Source organism: Lissotriton helveticus, chromosome 1_2 (genome assembly GCF_964261635.1).
Source record: "Lissotriton helveticus chromosome 1_2, aLisHel1.1, whole genome shotgun sequence".
NCBI lineage: Eukaryota > Metazoa > Chordata > Amphibia > Caudata > Salamandridae > Lissotriton > Lissotriton helveticus.
In genome coordinates this window covers 116,697,262-116,714,729 of record NC_136058.1, presented here as the reverse complement: position 1 = coordinate 116,714,729, position 17,468 = coordinate 116,697,262, and the positions used below count along the sequence as shown (strand labels likewise).

General features: G+C 47.5%; 1 protein-coding gene across 1 annotated transcript in view; it reads left to right on the top strand.

Moving 5' to 3' along the window:
- HOOK1 (hook microtubule tethering protein 1) overlaps positions 1-17,468 on the top strand; it is a 1,127,940-nt gene that overhangs the window by 702,672 nt on the left and 407,800 nt on the right. The gene's annotated exons all lie outside the window — the stretch shown is intronic.

Below are 17,468 nucleotides of genomic sequence, written 5' to 3'. Positions count from 1 at the left end.
TAATGACAGAATAGTGGATAAAGAAGGCTGGCTGAAAGCCCCTAATAAGTATTGTAGTGTAATCGAATTTTAATTGCATTTATATAGCACTTACTACTCCTGACAAGGTTTTGAAGTGATTTACTACAGGCAGCATGCTGCTCCGGAACCCAAGGTTAGTGGTTAATCCAGTTTTCATTGGTTATTGTTGGTTATAGGGATTAGTCTTGTGTGCTTAAATAAATCATTACATGCAATCACTCCAGTTTCTGTGTGGTAGATTCAATGAATAGGAGTAAAATGTGACGATTAGTGGAGCCAGGGATATGTGTGTTCACGCATATGGTTGGAAAGGAGAGGTTGTGATGTTTGAAGTGAGTTGTGGGCAATTTGCAAAAATACATTATTCATAATCAGAGGAAAGGTGACTTAGAGAAGGTTGTGCTCAGAGAGAGGAGACATGGAAATGATGGAAGGGATGGAGAGGACCATTTAAATAAAAGGAAAGATGACAATCAGACGTTTTGAGTAATTTGTATTTTACATATATGGAGGATGCTTTATGAGATGGCATGCAATTTGAGTCTGCAAGACTGTAGAACGGAACACTGGTATTTGAATGTGATGACAGTGCTATATTAGGTACTTTAGAATGTCCCACCCCCCCACGGCCCTGAGTGAACTTAAATATTCTGCTGTACACCATCTCATGGAAGACAAACCTAACTCAGTACTGTTTTTATTCATATATATTTTAGTGGTGTTATGCTTTAGAAAATTGTCCTGAACCATGTACTGTTTTGTCTCAGGGTCATAGTCTCTTCATTGTCAGGCTGGCGTTAATCCACTGTCTCATTAAGGAGTACTGATCATTCATGGGTTGGAAGCATAAACTAATGTCTGAATGCATATATACGGAAATCTTGAGAGCTTTAGATGGCGCTCAAAGTAAGCAGTGACATCAAGATCATAGCAGTGTGAGAAAATAGATAGATAGCTAAGTGCAGACATCAATAAGCATTGGCATAGCCAATAGGTCTCGCCTTTGGGGCCTTATTAGTGTTTAGCCAGAGCTATTGACTTTGCCAATGTCTTCAAGCTGTGCTGTAGAGAAGTGTGGCTGCTGTGCAGCATGCTTAAAAGTTATAATAAAAAAGTGTCAGAAGTATTTTTGTTACCTTATATATGACCAAAAAGGCATTATGTACAACTGAACGACCATATTAAAAAAAGTATTTACAATAAAAAAGGTCCTCAGTTTTCTTTTGTTCTTGCAATGCTGGCAACTTGTGTCTGCCTATTCCAATGGTTGTTTGTTAAAGCTTTTTTTGAGGGAGCATAAACAATCTGAGGGTGAAGGTTGGGAACTAGTACCTGTATTAGAAATATCTTAAAAGCACAGAACAATAAAAATACAATTCATGTTATTAGCTAAAACACTTAATAAATAATTGAAAAGACAAGATAAAACAGCATTAAACCATTTACAGCTTTGGGTTAGTTAAAAAAAAAAAAAAGAAAACGGGGGATCGCTTGAGGAAATGTTCATCACATTGCTTTGAATCTAATCACCCACGCCCAGCTAAGGAATTTAGCTACCCCACAAGCCAGTACTGTATTAGGATCGGATTGTAAGATTCTTAACGCTGGGGCATAGCCTCTAGTCTCAAGTAGGCGACAGACTGGTTTTAGCCATTTGGATCTGGGCTTGTTATAGGCACTGCAAACAAAAAAAACATGTGGGATGGTTTCCAGTTCAGCGATGCAGTGCGGGCAGGTGGCAAGCGTCTGATGGGGGGGTTTCCATTTAGAGGTGCGTTCACGGACTGGTAAAGTTCCCATTCTAAACTTGATATATAAGGCCCTATCGTTAGGTTTTCTAATGAAGTCCATATAGGGTTCAAGCAAGGGTACTGTCTTGTGCAGACAAAACTCGTCTGTGAGTCTACCTAAATTATCCGCTCTAGATTCTTGAGCATCGACCCACAACCAGTATGCCCGCTTAACCTCCAGTTTAGATATTGAGGCACCGGACTACCATACAACCCACAGGCCAATGGCCATTAGGAGCTCCTTCACTTTAGAGAGCCAAGCAATTTTGTGAGACCCCTGCAAGTTCATGACTTCTTTAAAGCCGTCTGCGTAGCTCTCTAGCTCTGGAGTGCGCCACAGACGGGCCCAATAAAGAAGCGGACGCAGAATTATAAGATCTTTAATAGATCTGCGTCCAAGATCGTATTGAATGAGTTTGCTTGGCGTACTCCTAGGGACAGACAAAAGCTCCTTATAAAATTTGTTCTCGGCCGTTACGAGGGAATCAACATTATTAAAACCCCTCAGCTCTACTCCGTTCAGTGCACTACCTACTGCTTTTGCAGAATAAATCTCCAGAGCGGGAGCTATGGGTCTTGATACTGAGGATCTATGCTCCCTGCCAATGACGCCCACAACCCGTTTATGGTTTAAAGCCATTTTTTCTATGTGAGAGTTCCATTTAAGTTGGTCGGATAGCCTAATCCCAAGATAGTCAAACATTTTAACCCGCTCCAATGGCTCTTCATTAAGTGTGAGCGGGCGATTGGCTTTCCTGCTGGGATTAAAATAGAGGAGCTTGGTTTTAGAGGTGTTAATAACCAAGCCCCTTAAATTACAAAAAACACAGAACCGATCCAGCAATTTTTGAAGCCCCATGGGAGTTTTGGAGACTAGTAGCGTATCATCAGCAAAAAGCATGGCGGGGACTTTCACACCGGCCAAGCTAGGGGCATCAGCATTAATATCAGATAAGAAGGAAACCACCCCATTAACATATAAAGAGAAGAGGGTCGGCGCCAAGACGCATCCTTGGCGGACACCTCTATTCACTGGGATTTTTGCAGTTTTCTGCTCCTTCGTGCCCCACCGAATGCATGCATACGTTCCATCATGCATGCGGGCCAACAGGTTCAGAATGGGCAAAGGAAACCCCATCTCATGAAGAACCGCCCACAGGCGCCCTCGAGGGACCAGATCGAACGCGGTCTTCAAATCGATAAAGGCCAAGTACAAACTGCCCTTACCGATCGAGACTGTCTTCCAATGGAGTAATAACAGCCTGAAAGCCTGATCTACAGTGCTTGTACAAGCCCTAAAACCTGCCTGGAAGGGGGAAATAATATTGTTCTCCTCTGCCCAAGAGAGGATCCTTTCCAGAAGGACTCTGCCAACCACCTTCTGGCCAGCATCGATCAAGCTGATCGGACGATAGTTGGCAGGGTCGCCCCTTGGCCCCTTCTTATAAATAGGTAGAATTAACAGATGCCAGATTCCGAGAGCAGGCTGAAGTGGTGCTGAGTGATGCTGAGGTGGTAGTGGTGGTGACTGGTGCAGAGACAATGCTGAGGTGATGCTGAATGATACACAGGTCTTGCTGAGTGATGACGATGTGGTGTTCTATTGCAAAGGCGATGCTGAGTGATACTGATGTGGTGCTGATTGATGCTGTCGTGGTGCTGAGGGATATTTTTGTGGCGCTGAGTGATGCAGTGGTGGTGCTGAGTGATGCAGTGGTGATGCTGAGTGATAATGTTGTGGCGCTGAGTGATGCTGTGGTGGCGCTGAGTGATGCTGTGGTAGCGCTGAGTGATGCTGTGGTGGCGCTGAGTGATGCTGTGGTGACGCTGAGTGATGCTGTGGTGGCGCTGAGTGATGCTTTGGTGGTGCGGAGTGATGCTGCCGTGACAGTGTCTTTGCTAGTTACAGTGGTAAAGAACTCCCTCCAAATATGATGACATTGCCAGGCTGCTGCTCTTTCATTGTCTTAAACAATTAGACAAACCCATGCCCTCCCTTACACAGGAGAGAAAATATTTAGCAGTCTCTGACATAATCTGGTCAAGACTTGACTAAGGAAATGTTACTTCTCAGCTGGGCATAATTTCCCGTGGCCCGGCTGCAAGAACCCCAAAATTCCACTGGCACCATTGTGACTGGCATTGCAATATTTAGCTGTGCTAAACTGCTCCGTGAGGCTTGCTCTCTTAAAATCCGTTAAATAGTCCACAGACCCTTGTGTGGAAACACACCACTTTTTTTGTGGACACCTGAAAATTGCTCCTCCTGTTTCAAAATGTGACTGTAGTGATTTGTACTGTATGGGGGGGTACGTGTTAGCATGTTGTGTGTTGGGATAATGTGAAGTGAGCCGGCTCTTGCGTCTGTTTCTTGGTGTGCATCCGTTCTTCTCAGGGGTGACAGGAGAAGTGTGCTAGAACAGAAATGGGCGCTAACAATTTTTCTTTTAATTCTTGTAGTAGCGCCGACTGGCAGATGACCGGTTTCTGCCTTTAGGCTGTTTTTACAATTACTTTTACACAAAGCAGGTGGAAATCCGCAGAAAAATGCAATCATGACAAACGCACAACAACGAAAATACAATTTTCAGGTGGGTGTCTTCTCTGCTTGAGACAAGAGACAAGAAAACAAGAGACAGAAAAGAGAGTACAGAGGGAGGGAAAGAAAACGATGAGGAGAAAGGAGAGTGTAAAAGAAAAGTGCAAATGTGTTTGCGTAAATGTCTATTAAGAGGCACATACATAATACTGTAAAAAAACAAAAAAGGCACGCCAAAATTTTGGACTTCCATCCAGCGCTATTAGTAATTGCACATGTTGAGATTGAGGGTTTGGGCAGACATGTGTTCTGCGCTCTTGGAAGTGTTGCAGTGTTAACTGACTCATCAATTAGGGGTGTCCTCCTCTTTTAACAATATTCACCCTCTTACAAAGCAACATGCCTCTGTTGACTTTAATACGGTCATTTTTTTGGCAAACCTGCATCACCTTCCTCTAAAACTTTAATGGGGCCACCCTCTTAAATCTACGACTTCACCCCAATTGCAAGCCAACAGGTTATGTTATAGCTCTCACCTAAAAAATAAAGGAAGCGAAACTGCAAGCCCCATAATGCAATACAAAATGATGTCTGTGAAAAAGCCTGGGCATCGGGATGTGTCACATGACATGAGAGCTCGGGCGTCCGTATACAGAAGCAGTAGGGTGAGACTGGGTTAGAAAACCAAATTAAATTAGGTAGATAATGGGGTAAGAGAGGCAGCAGAATGCTCCAGTGGACATGAAAGTTAGAAAGCGGAGGGATGGTGTGAAAAGAACGGGGATGGAAGGTTGGTCGGGGAAGCAGAACAGGGTGCGGAGATGCACACATGGAGGCAGCTGGTGAACTAGCAGGAGAAACGCGGCGGAGAGCCTGCTCTAACCAGACGCCAGAGGAGGCGTCTTTAGGCTTCAGAGTGTCGTGCAGCAAAGGGATTAACGAGAATAATGCAGGGGGGAATAGGGACGAGCGAGAACCAGTAAAAGGAAACAAGTGCCTGCTTTCGGGACAGTTCAGGGCTGGAAGCACCTCAAACAAGCAGTGGCCACAAAAGTCATTGCAATCACGATCGCTGTGAAAGCTAAAATGATCGCGATGATGGGCTAAAACACGCAAGGGATGCGCGCGCAAGCTTGTTGCACGTTCTAGCCAGCTGGTCGCCGCTTTGGGAGCACTTCCCAAAGCACAGCTACTAAATGTCTCTCCGAGCAGCGCATGTGCGCTGACTCAGCGAGACTTAAAAAGGAGATTCTGCAAATGCTAGAATGGAAGTCTTGTGCTGTTTATCCTGAAGGTTGGCTCACTGTGGTAATTACAAGGCAAAGTGGGATCCATTTTGGATGCCTCTAGTTTAAAACTGCAAAAGATGAAGGGCAGATAGAGCACTGCTTGGCAGTCGAGGTGTATTGCCTGCATTCCTGTGGCTGGAGGGTGGAGATCCAGACATTGAGGAGAGGGGGATGGTCCCACGGGTTTCTTTAGAAGCGCAATAAGGTTGTTGTTCACAAGGGACTGCTAATTAGACTTCCTGAAGCACAGCCCTTTTGTAGATGGTAGGGATGAGGTGTGGGACTGTAGATTCTGTTGTACAGCAGCTTCCAGATTAGAGATTTCTTCCTTTCCGACAAGTCTTCAAAGCTGCCTTGCCTTCAAAAGGCATGTGGCAAAAGTAATATGGAGTTCACTTGGTTTGTGGAGGATGGGGCAGAGACTTACACTCCTTGGTTAGGGGCAAAGCTTGGGACTTACATGTGGGATCTGATAATATGCATCTCCAATCCTAATTGCCAATTCTTCATCCAGCAGATATCTGTTCCACCTTAGGGTGATGTAGCTTAGAGGACTAATCTGCCTATTTCAAATATCCCAGGATAAAGGAGTTTCACCATTTTGGATGACCTTTCGTAGCTTTGATGTATCAATGAATTGAGCTATGATAAAACCATTTGATTGGACTGTGCAGCACTTTGAAGTCGCGACACAGTGACGGAAGACGATGTTAAATGCAAGAGTTAGTAGAATCTGGGCAAAAGGAAAAGGGAAACGTTTTAAAGTCTTGAAGCCAGGAAGGGAAAGTGTGTGTAGGGGGTGTAATACCACAATAGAGGCAAACACAGAAGCAATACAGATGTGTTTAATCAATCCTGAGTGAGTGTGGCAAGCTCACATGAGCTGTTCCTCTAAAGGCGTCCGAGCACTATACTCATGTACAACAGAAACGCATTAGAAAGACTAGCAGAATATACTTAGGTGCTGGGCCTTCACCCATGTTGTTCCCTCTCTCCGAATGCTCTTATCAGTCCTTTTATGCTCACAGATGTGGGCCAGGGTTTAATCGTTGGGGACAATTTTTCCTTGCAAGTATATTATATATATAATTTTTATAAACTCAAAAGGTCTTGGCTAGCACCAGACATAAAAAAGCAGAGATGCTGAGAATGTGATATTGGAAACCTTGCTGGCATAAGTTGGAAACGGTTGAAATGAACCAGGCATGAATTGTCCTGTGTGTCCTTAATGCAGTCACTGTGTCATTCAACCTCCGACTGCCCTAAGCATAGTGAGGGGTGTGATGTGGGAGCTTGGGTTAGGATGAAGGAAAAGTGTGAAGAAAGCTGTATAGAATTCCCTTCAAAACAAGACCATTTCCCTCTGCCAGAAATTTAGTAGCTGTTAACACAACTCGCATGTCACAGCATTCTATATGTTGAAATGTACACTGATGTTTTTTTAGTTTTAATCAGATTAAACTCTGCAATGCATTACATAGTCTATGTAGTGAATGAATAATGTAGGAGGCCACCTAAGAACTGACGCGGCTATTCACAAAGGTAACTTACACATGTAATTTACTCTTACACTTTTGAGTAACTGTACTACTTTTGCCTAATCATAAAGTCTGAGAGTAAAGTTATTGGAAAGTGCAGAATTACATGACTCCACCACCTGAAAAAGGGGGTGGGCCAAACTTATGAGTGCAAGTTACTACTGAAAAAAACTAGTAGTAAACCCAGCACCACACATGGCCAACCACTGGTACTCCAGCACCCTCCCATTGAAAATAATTGGGACAGGGACTTAAATGTAACCCCTATAGGAAATAATGTTAAATTACATCATTTAAAATAGTTACAAATATAAATAAATATAATTTAATGTTTAACAAATGGTGCTGGACTTTAGCTCTGAGCTGGAGTAATTTACTACTGCTTTGGGTCCCTTTTATCAGTGTTAATTTTAAGGGTGCAGTTTGTGAGCAGCAATGGGTTTTTGTGGGTGGATGAATGTCCTTCTTAAACCTCTCCATGACCCTCACTAAACCCATTCTTATCCCTTCCCAATCCCCTTCCTTTTTGTCATAAGTATTCCTATTTTACAGTCACGCCCCACTGTCCCTCCCACGTTTTCTACTAAAATGTTTACCTACTTGTGCGGGTACTAAGCAGTTGGGATGGAGTTCTCAGCACAGAAAAAGATAGGAAAGGCAGAGGTGGAAACTGCACGTAGGTTGGTGAATGATATTTTGTAATCCACCTTTATTACTTTTGTAGTGCTACAAAAAGTACTACAAATTACAGTTTGTGCTTAACCCTTTGAGAGTTCATGAGGAGTAAGAACATAAATACCTCTTCGCTTCCATCAGCTTTCCTTCTGTTCTCTTTCTTTCTTTTTTCTTCTTACCTACCTTTTCCATTCCTCACTTCCTTTCGGATCCCTATTTTTTCCATTTTCTTCTGTTTAGTTTCTGTATTTCCTCTTCCCACATCTCTTCTTTCATTCCTTTCTACTTCTTTCTACCATTTTTACATGCTTTTTCTTTCTTTCTTTTGCTTTCTTCCTATTCCCTCATTCTGTGTTCTCTACTTCCATTCCCCCATTATTCATTCCTTCCTCCTTTCTTTTTCGCTTCCTTATTTCTTTACCTTCCATTAGTTTGTGAAACAATTTTACACTTCCTGTAGATGTTTACTTAACAGTATAAAATATGCTACTTAATTGAAAAATGATTTTTTTGACTTTGAGGATTTCTGCTATTAATCATCATTTCTTCTAATGTTAAAACAAAACATACTTAAGAATATTTGTGTTCCATTTTATAGCATAAACATAGTTTCTGATTCTGAACGGTTCCTAAGTTCCCCAAGGACCGGCCTATGTATTCTGCTTTTGCTCTCACTGTATTATTTTTCTGAGAATTTGAGCAAAGAGAGTGTAGCAAGGTAATAAGATGTTTAGTAAAAATGATAGTGAAGGAGTAACATGCTGATGATGAACTGTAATCTATTGGTTAGGTTTTTACTGCTGCCAAAAGGGTTGGGCACAGCATTGAGGATTTTAATATTTTAACAGCGTTTGAAATAATTTATTGATTTGATTTGATTGATTTGATTTATCTATTTCTAAAGCGCGCGAATGCCCGGAGGCGTCTTGGCGCTATGATATGTCCATAGTCCTGAACTGGTCTTAGGTTTATGCAGTGAACAACCATGTTTTAATTTGCTTTCTAAACAAGTCCAAGGATGGGCTGTTTTTTATATCTAATGGAAGTTGATTCCAGGTGCTTGCTGCGTGGACGAAGAAACTTCTTCCCCCCCAGTTCGCTCGTTTGAACTTAGGTATTGCTATCAGTTTTTGTTGGCCAGATCTTAGTAGTCTGGATGGTTCATATTTCCTCAACTGCGTTTTTATGAAGAGAGGTCCTTTGCCCTGAAGGGCCTTATAGGTCAAACATAATGATTTAAATTTGACTCTTTTGGCAACTGGAAGCCAATGAAGTGAAGCTAATTTGTGGCTGACGGACTGAAACTTTGGTATATCCAGGATCAGTCTTGCTGCATCATTTTGCAGGCGCTGCATCTTATCTGTGATTTTTATTCTGGCTCCTGCATACAGTGCATTTCCGTAGTCCAGACGGGATAAAGCTAGCGCTGTGACTACCGTTTTGCGTGCATCTTGAGGCAAATATGGTAGTATTTTTTTTATCATTTTTAATATTAACCAAAACGAAGATGCCAGTTTGTTTACTTGGGATTCGTATGCTAGCTTGGTGTCTAACATGAATCCCAAATTTTTCACTTTCTCCGAGGGATCTGGACGTGTTCCTAGCTTGTCAGGCCACCAGTCTGGGGACCAGATATCTGAATTACCTCCCAGAAACATCACCTCACTCTTTTTTCCATTGAGTTTAAGGCAATTTTGTTGCATCCAATGGCTAACTTTTAACATGCAATGTTGGAATTTGTCGGCTTTTACCTTTGTGTCTTTATCTATGGATATGACGATTTGGGTATCGTCTGCGTACAAGATTGGCGTGAAGCCATTTTCCCTTATTACTTCAGCAAGGGGGGCCACGTACAAGTTAAAAAGCGTTGGGCTTAATGATGAGCCCTGCGGGACACCACATGGTACCTCAAATGAGTCGGATTTTGAGTTTCCTACTTCCACTGTGAACTTTCTATCCTTCAGGTATGATTTGATGAGATTGCATGTAGATTCACTTGCTCTGACTTCTCTGATGCGGTTTATTAGAATCTCGTGGCTGACCGTATCGAAGGCCGCCGAGAGATCCAACAATACCAAGGCGGCCTTCTCCCCGTTGTCCAATACTTTCCTAAGCTCTTCAACTGCCGTGAGGAGAGCTGTCTCTGTGCCGTGCCCTTCACGGAATCCGAATTGGGAATGGTCAAGCCAATTATTGTCCAATAGATATCGTGATAGCTGTTTATTTAGTAATTTTTCTAATACTTTTGCGGCAAAAGGGATCCTAGCTATGGGTCTATAGTTGCTAGGAACCTCACAATCCAAGTTGGGTTTCTTCAGGAGTGGCCTGATCGATATAGTTTTCCAATCGTTTGGAAATGTGTTGGTGTCTAGAATTATAGCAAACAATTTTTGTAGTACCAGTCCTATTTGCTCTGAGCAGCTCTGCATCACCTTGGGTGGACAAGGGTCTAAGGGGCTGCCTGAGTTAGTTGCCATCATTTCTTTACTAATTTGTTCCACTGTTGGTAAGGTCCATTGAAAAGATGGTGGGAAGATGGGTGGGTTGGTTAGCTTTGCAGCAATGATGGGGTCTAAGGTAGTTTTTTCTACTTGGTTATTTTTAAACAGCTCATAAACTGATGTCACTTTACTTACGAAGAAGTGGCCTAGTGTATTACAGAAGTCGGAAGATATATCCTCGGGTTTAATATTTTCAATTTTAGCAAGTTTTTTGACTACTGCAAATAGGTCTTTGCTTGAGTTTTTTGATGCATTTATTTTCTCTACAAAGAATTTGCTTTTTTCTGCCCTAGTCATGTTTTTGTAAGTAGCCAGTTCATTTTTATAGTTTTCTCGTAGTTTGGGGTCATAATGTGTTCTCCACTTTTTCTCTGCTCTTCTGCAGGTCTGTTTTTGTGTCTTCAAGGCGTCTGAGTACCAGGGTTGCGAGGGGGATTTTCTTTTAAATGTCACTCTTTTTTGAGGTACTGAAGTCTGGATTGCTGTTTTAAGCCAGTCATTAAATTGCGTACAGGCTGTGTTACAGTCACTATCCAGAATTGGGTATGAAGACTTCAATGTCTCTACCAGCATGTGGGGGTTGACTTTAGACCAGTCAGGGTAGGTGGCTCTTTTTTGACCTTCGTTTGGTTTCCTCAGCTCCTCTGTAATTTCTAGTTGAAATGAGACCAATTTATGGTCTGTCCAGGCGATTGGGTGGACTTCTACCTTCGTTAGTTTTTGACATGAAGTGAAGATACCATCTAGTGTATGTCCAGCTACATGCGTATCTAGATGGACTTTTTGATCTAGGTCAAAATTGGCCATTGCATCTTTAAAGGCATTTACCTTGGGGTCTGAGGCTTTCTCGAGATGTAGGTTGAAATCTCCCAGAATTGTATAGTCTGGGTTCGTTACACTAGATTCTAGAAATGGACTTAATAATTCAATGAGCGGTCTTTTGGCATTTGGAGGTTTGTAAATTAGTAGTCCATTAAAAGTGTAGTTGTTAGTGATCTGGATTTGGAATGTCATAGTCTCACAGTCAGGATGACTTCCTTTTTCAGAGCTCTTGACTCTGAAATGTTCTTTAGCTATAATCGCTAATCCTCCTCCCCGTTTAATTTTTCTGTCTGCTCTGAAAAACGAGTATCTTTCCGGTATTGCCAAAGATATGTCGACATCTGATGCCTCGTCTGCCCAGGTTTCGGTTATAAATAATACATCGATTTCTCGATTTTCGATCATGTATGCAATATGGGTATTATGTTTAACCATTGATCTGGCATTTATTAGTCCTGCCTTGATTGTAAGGTTCTTGATATTCTCTATATTACATTGTGTTTGAGCTTTGTTAATATTTTTTATTGAAGTGAATTCAAAAGTTTGAGGGCAGCAGGGACATTGCTTACCTTCTTTCTTTAGGTCTATTGGTGGGCATGTTGCACTGTGTCTTAAAGACCGAATCTCATGTGATGAGTATTTTCTAGGTTTGATGTCTGTGTCTTTTTGGGCAGGGGGTCGGGCCCTGGGCTCTGTCCTGGCGCGGACGGGCGCAGACGGGCTTGCCTTGGGCGCGCCTTCGGCGCGCAAACGGCGCTCCCGCTGCGCTCGTCCGCTGCGCTTCCTGTGGCAACACATGATATAGGTGTAGAAGGTGGGCGTGGCCTAATTAGTGGGCGTGTCCGAGGTCTCGCCTGGAAATTTGGAAAGATGTGGTAGAAAATTCACCATTTTGACCTTCATTTTTCTAAATATTCAAGGGAGAGGGACGCCACAGTGCAAATCGCCTCCCGGGACGCTTTCAGCTTGCTCACGGGGTGCAATTCAACAGAGATGGGTACATTAACCCCACTGCTATCACTTTTCCCCAACCGACACTGCTTAAAGTCTGCTCAAACCGCATTCAGTCTCAATTCTTGTATAAGCCAAGATTCAGTTTTGATATCTACAATGCATTCCAGGCATAAATATGACTCTTAAAGCTTTAATTAAAATATTACATGTTATATCTGATAGAGACTTCTAGCCGCAGATTCCTTAATGTAGAATATCCCCCAGGCGTGAGACTGGACCCGGAAAACGTTCTTGGCCAGAATCCCTGCGCGCCGGCGGGGCGGTGCCACGCGACTCCACCCAATATCCTCCGCAGGTGTGACATCAGCAAGGTCACATAAGCCCCACCCCGGCGGGCTCACATCAGTTTTCTTTTTTTCCACGAGCAGGACGGACCCGAATCGTGTGTCCCTTTTTCGCTTTGAGCGTTTTTCTTGAGAACAGTGTGCGAATGCCCTTGGCCTTAAAAAAGTGCTCGTCTTGCACGCCCCAGATGTCACCGACGGATCCTCACTCCATCTGCATGTGGTGTTTGGGGGAGCATCACGACTCCACGGACTGTGAGGCGTGCTAGCAACTGAAACCGAAGTCCCGGTGGGAGTGCCGGATGAAACTCCTTTCGGTACGCATGTCCAGGTCGGCATCGTCACCTCGTCTGTCCCCCGCGGATGGTTTCCAGAACCGCCGCCTGCGTCTCCGACTCCGTCCTTCTCCCAGGCGCAAGAGCGTCGCTCACCTGCTGGTAAGTGTCTCAGTTTGTCCTTGAGGGCCGGTCCCTGACCTGCTGGGGGCATGGTTTCTGCGCGGGTGGTGCGGTCTGCGCTTCGTCGCCCTATCTGCCTTTCCCGGCACGGGGCGACTAGAGCCCAGATGGAGACCTATGCGGCAGCCTTGCAGGCCTCGTTGGCTCCTCCTTCTCCTCCTGGGACGTCTGCGGATCCCTTGCCGCGTGCAGGGACTTCTGCTGCGTCACCGGCGGCTCCGGCCCCGGCGCTAACAGGTTCGGCTCCAGGTTTGGAGGATGTGGATTCCCTCTTTCGGACCACAGTGACTGCCTCACGGGGGTCTCTGTGGTGTTGCAGGAGGTTGCCGGGGCTCGGGGCATGTCCCCGAGTCCCTCTCGGTCCTCTGAGCAGGCGGCAGCCTTGTACGAGGCTGAGGTGACGCCGCTCAGGCGCCAGCGGTTGCTGGCCCCGGCAGTGCCGCAGGGGCCGGCTAGGGGTCGGGGCGTGTCCTCCAGCCCCCCTCGTCCCTCCTCGCAAGCGGCTGCCTCGTTGAGGGTCGAGTCGGCGGCTTTACGGCACCGTTCCTTGACCGCCCTGATTTCGGCCCAGCCGCGGACTCCTGCGCCGTACGTTGTAGCGGAGGTCGTTCCGGCGTCCCCTTCGGCACCGGTCGACGTTGAACTGCCCCCGGTCACGGACTCCGCGGCGCAAGGTCGGCGTCAGGTTGTTGATTCATCTTCGGACGCCTCCTCCTCTCCAGAGGTTAGGCGGTTGATGGTTTCATCTTCTCTGAAGACGGGTCGTCGCGTCGTGGCTTTTTCACCGGCGTCGTCCAAGGACGGCTCCTCGCCGTCGCTGCAACAGCAGTCTTCGCCGGAGGTGCCTCAGGTTCCCCATTTATTGGTCCCTTCTGCCCCTTTCCGCACTTGGCCTTTCCTTCCTCTGGTGGGACTGGCGGACAGCAGCCTTAGCTTGCAGCCGTCGCCCACAGAGAAGCTGCTCTCCCCACTGTGGGGCCCTACGGAGGCGGGTGCTGCCTCCGCTCGGGCTGTTTCCACGGCGGCGGGAATCTTGCGCATGGGAGATCCAGCTGCCCATTTCCCCACGGATCATCTTCTGGAGGTCCTCCTTCAGGGTTCTGGTGGTCGGGAGCTGCGTCTTCCCTTCGAAGCTTCGCTCCACACTTCGCTTTTGGAGGCTTGGGGGTGGCCCGCCACGGGGCCCGGTGCCCCAACAGCTTCTGCACCGCCACCGCCCTGCGCCGCATGACCCTGTCTGTCTTTCCCTTCACCCTTCTACCAGGGGCCTTCTTTTACAGACTGCCTTTCCCTCCCTGCCATCGGTGTTGTCTCCTCCGTCACGGGAGGCCCACTGGTTAAATTCTTGGGGGCGCAATAACTTCGCCTCCACCAGCACGGCCTTGCAGGCCCTTAAAACTATGTGTGTCTTGGCTAGGGCCACTTCTTGCTTGTGGGATTTGGATGAGTCCCTTCTGTCTGCCGTTCCTCGGGAGGTTGGCTGTGTTGATCTGTGGCATCATGTGCTGGATGGCCGGGAGCTGGCATCATTCATTCTTCGCTCCGCTCTGGACATTTCGGAGGTTCTGGGTCGTCCCATGGCTTCTTCTGTGGCCGTTCGCCGACATGCCTGGCTACGGGATAGTGTGTTCCTGGAGAACGTTAGGGAACGGCTGGTGGACCTTCCTTTTGATGGCACTCTTTTGTTCCACGCCCCTGCGGACTTTGCCATTCAGAGGTTTCCTCTCCTTCTCCCCCTCAGTGACCGGTGAGTCGTTCTGGTTTTTGGGAGGTGTTCTTCCATTGTGTTCTAGGGCCTTGTTGCGGGTATCCCCGGTTGTGTGTGTTCTGTGTGCTTGTTGCGCCTTCCGGTCCTTTTGTTAGGACTTTGGTGCTGTTGGCTACTGGTCTGACCCCTTTTTTATTGTGTTTTGGCTGTTGGTAAGCCGTGTTGGCTCTGAGATTAGGCCTTCTGTGTATTCTTGTTGGCTGATTGGCAAGCCATCTGCGGTTCCTCCGCAGGTCTTTTGTTTGTCCTCTGCTGCGTATACTTTTTCCTAATAGCGTTCCCATGTCTTGGGACGTAACATGCCCTATGTGGGGTATTAGTAGCTATTATATAGCTCTGTCATGTGCTGGGAGATGTGGTCATCCTTCGGGCCTCTGCTCTCTGTGGCGTGACAGTATGTCGCAGGTGCGATCTTCTTACTATGATTTGGAGTGGCTTGCGTTGCGCCACCGTCTGTCCTTCTTCTGGATCACTGTGTCTCTAGCCTGGGCTGGCCTGCTATCTGCGTTTTTGCATGTAACTCTGCCTGGTTCCACAAACCCCAAAACCGGTCATAGGATTCTTGTTTTCAGTCCAGGGAGGACCTGGCTTGGCAGTACGAGCTGGACTGTTCCTATGAAGCACAGGGTCAAGACTGATTTTCATATGGCTGGGTTTAAACTGGGATGGCATGGTGAGCAAAATAACGATGGATTTAGACCCAGATCTCTGTACTGGGGTGAATGTATGGCATTGTTCTGCATTCTGTCTGTTGGACTTGGCCCATTTTCCCAATTTTTTTCGCTTTTCGCTCCCCTATTTTAGGATGTCTCCCCCATGGTAGAAAACTGTATAGGCCGTGTGTGGTGTGAGACGCCATGTTAAATGCACTGCAATGGTGTGCACTTGTTAACCCCCCATTGTAGAAATGTGCCCTGGTAACATGCTGCATTTAAAATGGATGCCATGGCTGTGTGTTGTGCCACCTACCTGTGGTAGGTTAGCAGTCTAGATGTTCGCTTCCCAGGCATCCTAGTTTTTGGAGGGAAAGCCTGGCACCCAGGGTGCCCTGCTCCTCCCCCTGAGCCAGTTAGAACCAGTTCCCCAGAGATTTCTACAAGCTTCTGGCATTGCCTGGTAGGTGGGGTGAGGGGCGTATAAGTACAGGGGCTGTGCCACCATGTGCTCAGTCACAGCAGGGACATGAATGTGAGGGGACCTGCTGCCAGGGGGATACCGCCACCTAGGCCTGTGTGCTGGACCCTGCACCCAACTAAAACCCCTCTGCTGTTCCCTGGGCTAGTGGAAGCCCCACTGCAGGAGTACAGGCTGCTCTACAGGGGGAGTGCCACGCTACTGTGGAGGATGGTTAAAGCCTACCGCCCTGTCTTGATGAGTACCCACTGACTGCTGACCTTGCCTAGTAGTGCCTGCTGCTCTGCTACTTGGCCGCTGAAGAAGGAGCGCCAGTCTAGGTCCCTGAGGCTGCTGGGACCTTGTGCCACGCGAGCGCTACACCTAAAAGCCCCTGAAGAGGAGAGCGCTATATTGGGGCTGGACTCTACCCCCCAGGAGGAGAGGAGCGTTACCCTGGGGCCCTTGAGGCTGGCTGTTGGGACTGTCTGCCCCCCTAAGCGCTATAATCCCAAAGCGCTGTACGGCTCCAAGCGCTATTGCCAGCCTCACAGCTGAAAGAGGCTGCTTTTGTGCTCCACCGCGTGCTATGTACCCAGGCACTGTGACTGAATCGCGCTGTCCTACATAAGCTGCCTTGCCCTGGACTGCTTGAGCTGCTTGAGTCTGCCCTGGTGCCCCAAAGCGCTGTGAAGCCCTAAGCGCTATAATCGCCTCTGGAAGCGCTGCATTCCCGGACTCATACGTGTTGCTGTGGGGCCAGGAAAAATTGTTGTACCTACAAGCGCCACGGGAGCCGACCCCGTGTATTGGTGGCGCTGTGCTGACCGCTGCGGGTGCCTACCCCGCGTTTGGAGTCTGCTCGGAGTCACCGCCGCAGCCCAGGAGAACTGCCTCACTTCGAGCTACAACAGATGCCCACCCTGTCGTCTACTCCAGAGTAAGAGGGAGCCTACCCCTCATTGCCGCCAAAACACACCGCCGCGGCCCTAGTGCCGTAGAAGGAAGTGCCAGCTGCTGCGTGCTTCGCCATCGCGGCCCCCGCCGCGGCATTGGAGAGGCCCGTGTTGGACCTAGGAAGCCAGAACAGCCTTCCCCACGTGACGGGGCGCCAGCCGCGTCATCGGCCGCGCCCCCTTTCTCACCGCACCACCATTGGCCTTCGCGGCCGTGCCCCAGCCAGCCGCACTGGGATCGGCGGGTGGCGCCGCGCCCCCGCGGAAGCTGCTCCCCGATTGGCTGCCGGGCTTAGATGCAGCCGTAAGTTCCCGGAGCGGAGGAAGCTGCAAGGGAGTCCTCCTCCCCGGGTCCCAGCGAGCGCAAGAAGAAGTGAGCTGGCCGGGGAGGAGGCGGCCTAAGCTGGTGCTGCAGGGAGAACTGTGCCTTTCCCCGAGGTTGACCTGGTGAGTTGTGTGGGTCTGGGGGGCTACGCCGCAAGGAGCCCCCCAGGGAGCAGCGGGGGTCCCCCGGGCCCCGATACCTTTGCCGACTCGGCCCCGCACACAGAGAACGGCCTGGGACATACTCCCCTGTGGAGAGGCCCTCCGGGCCTGCGGGGAATATTTACTTAGGCGAGAGTGACTACCCGTAGGGAACCCTGGAACAAGCCCTAGGACCTGCTTCATCCCTGTTGCCTGTGTTGAAATCTGCCTATTT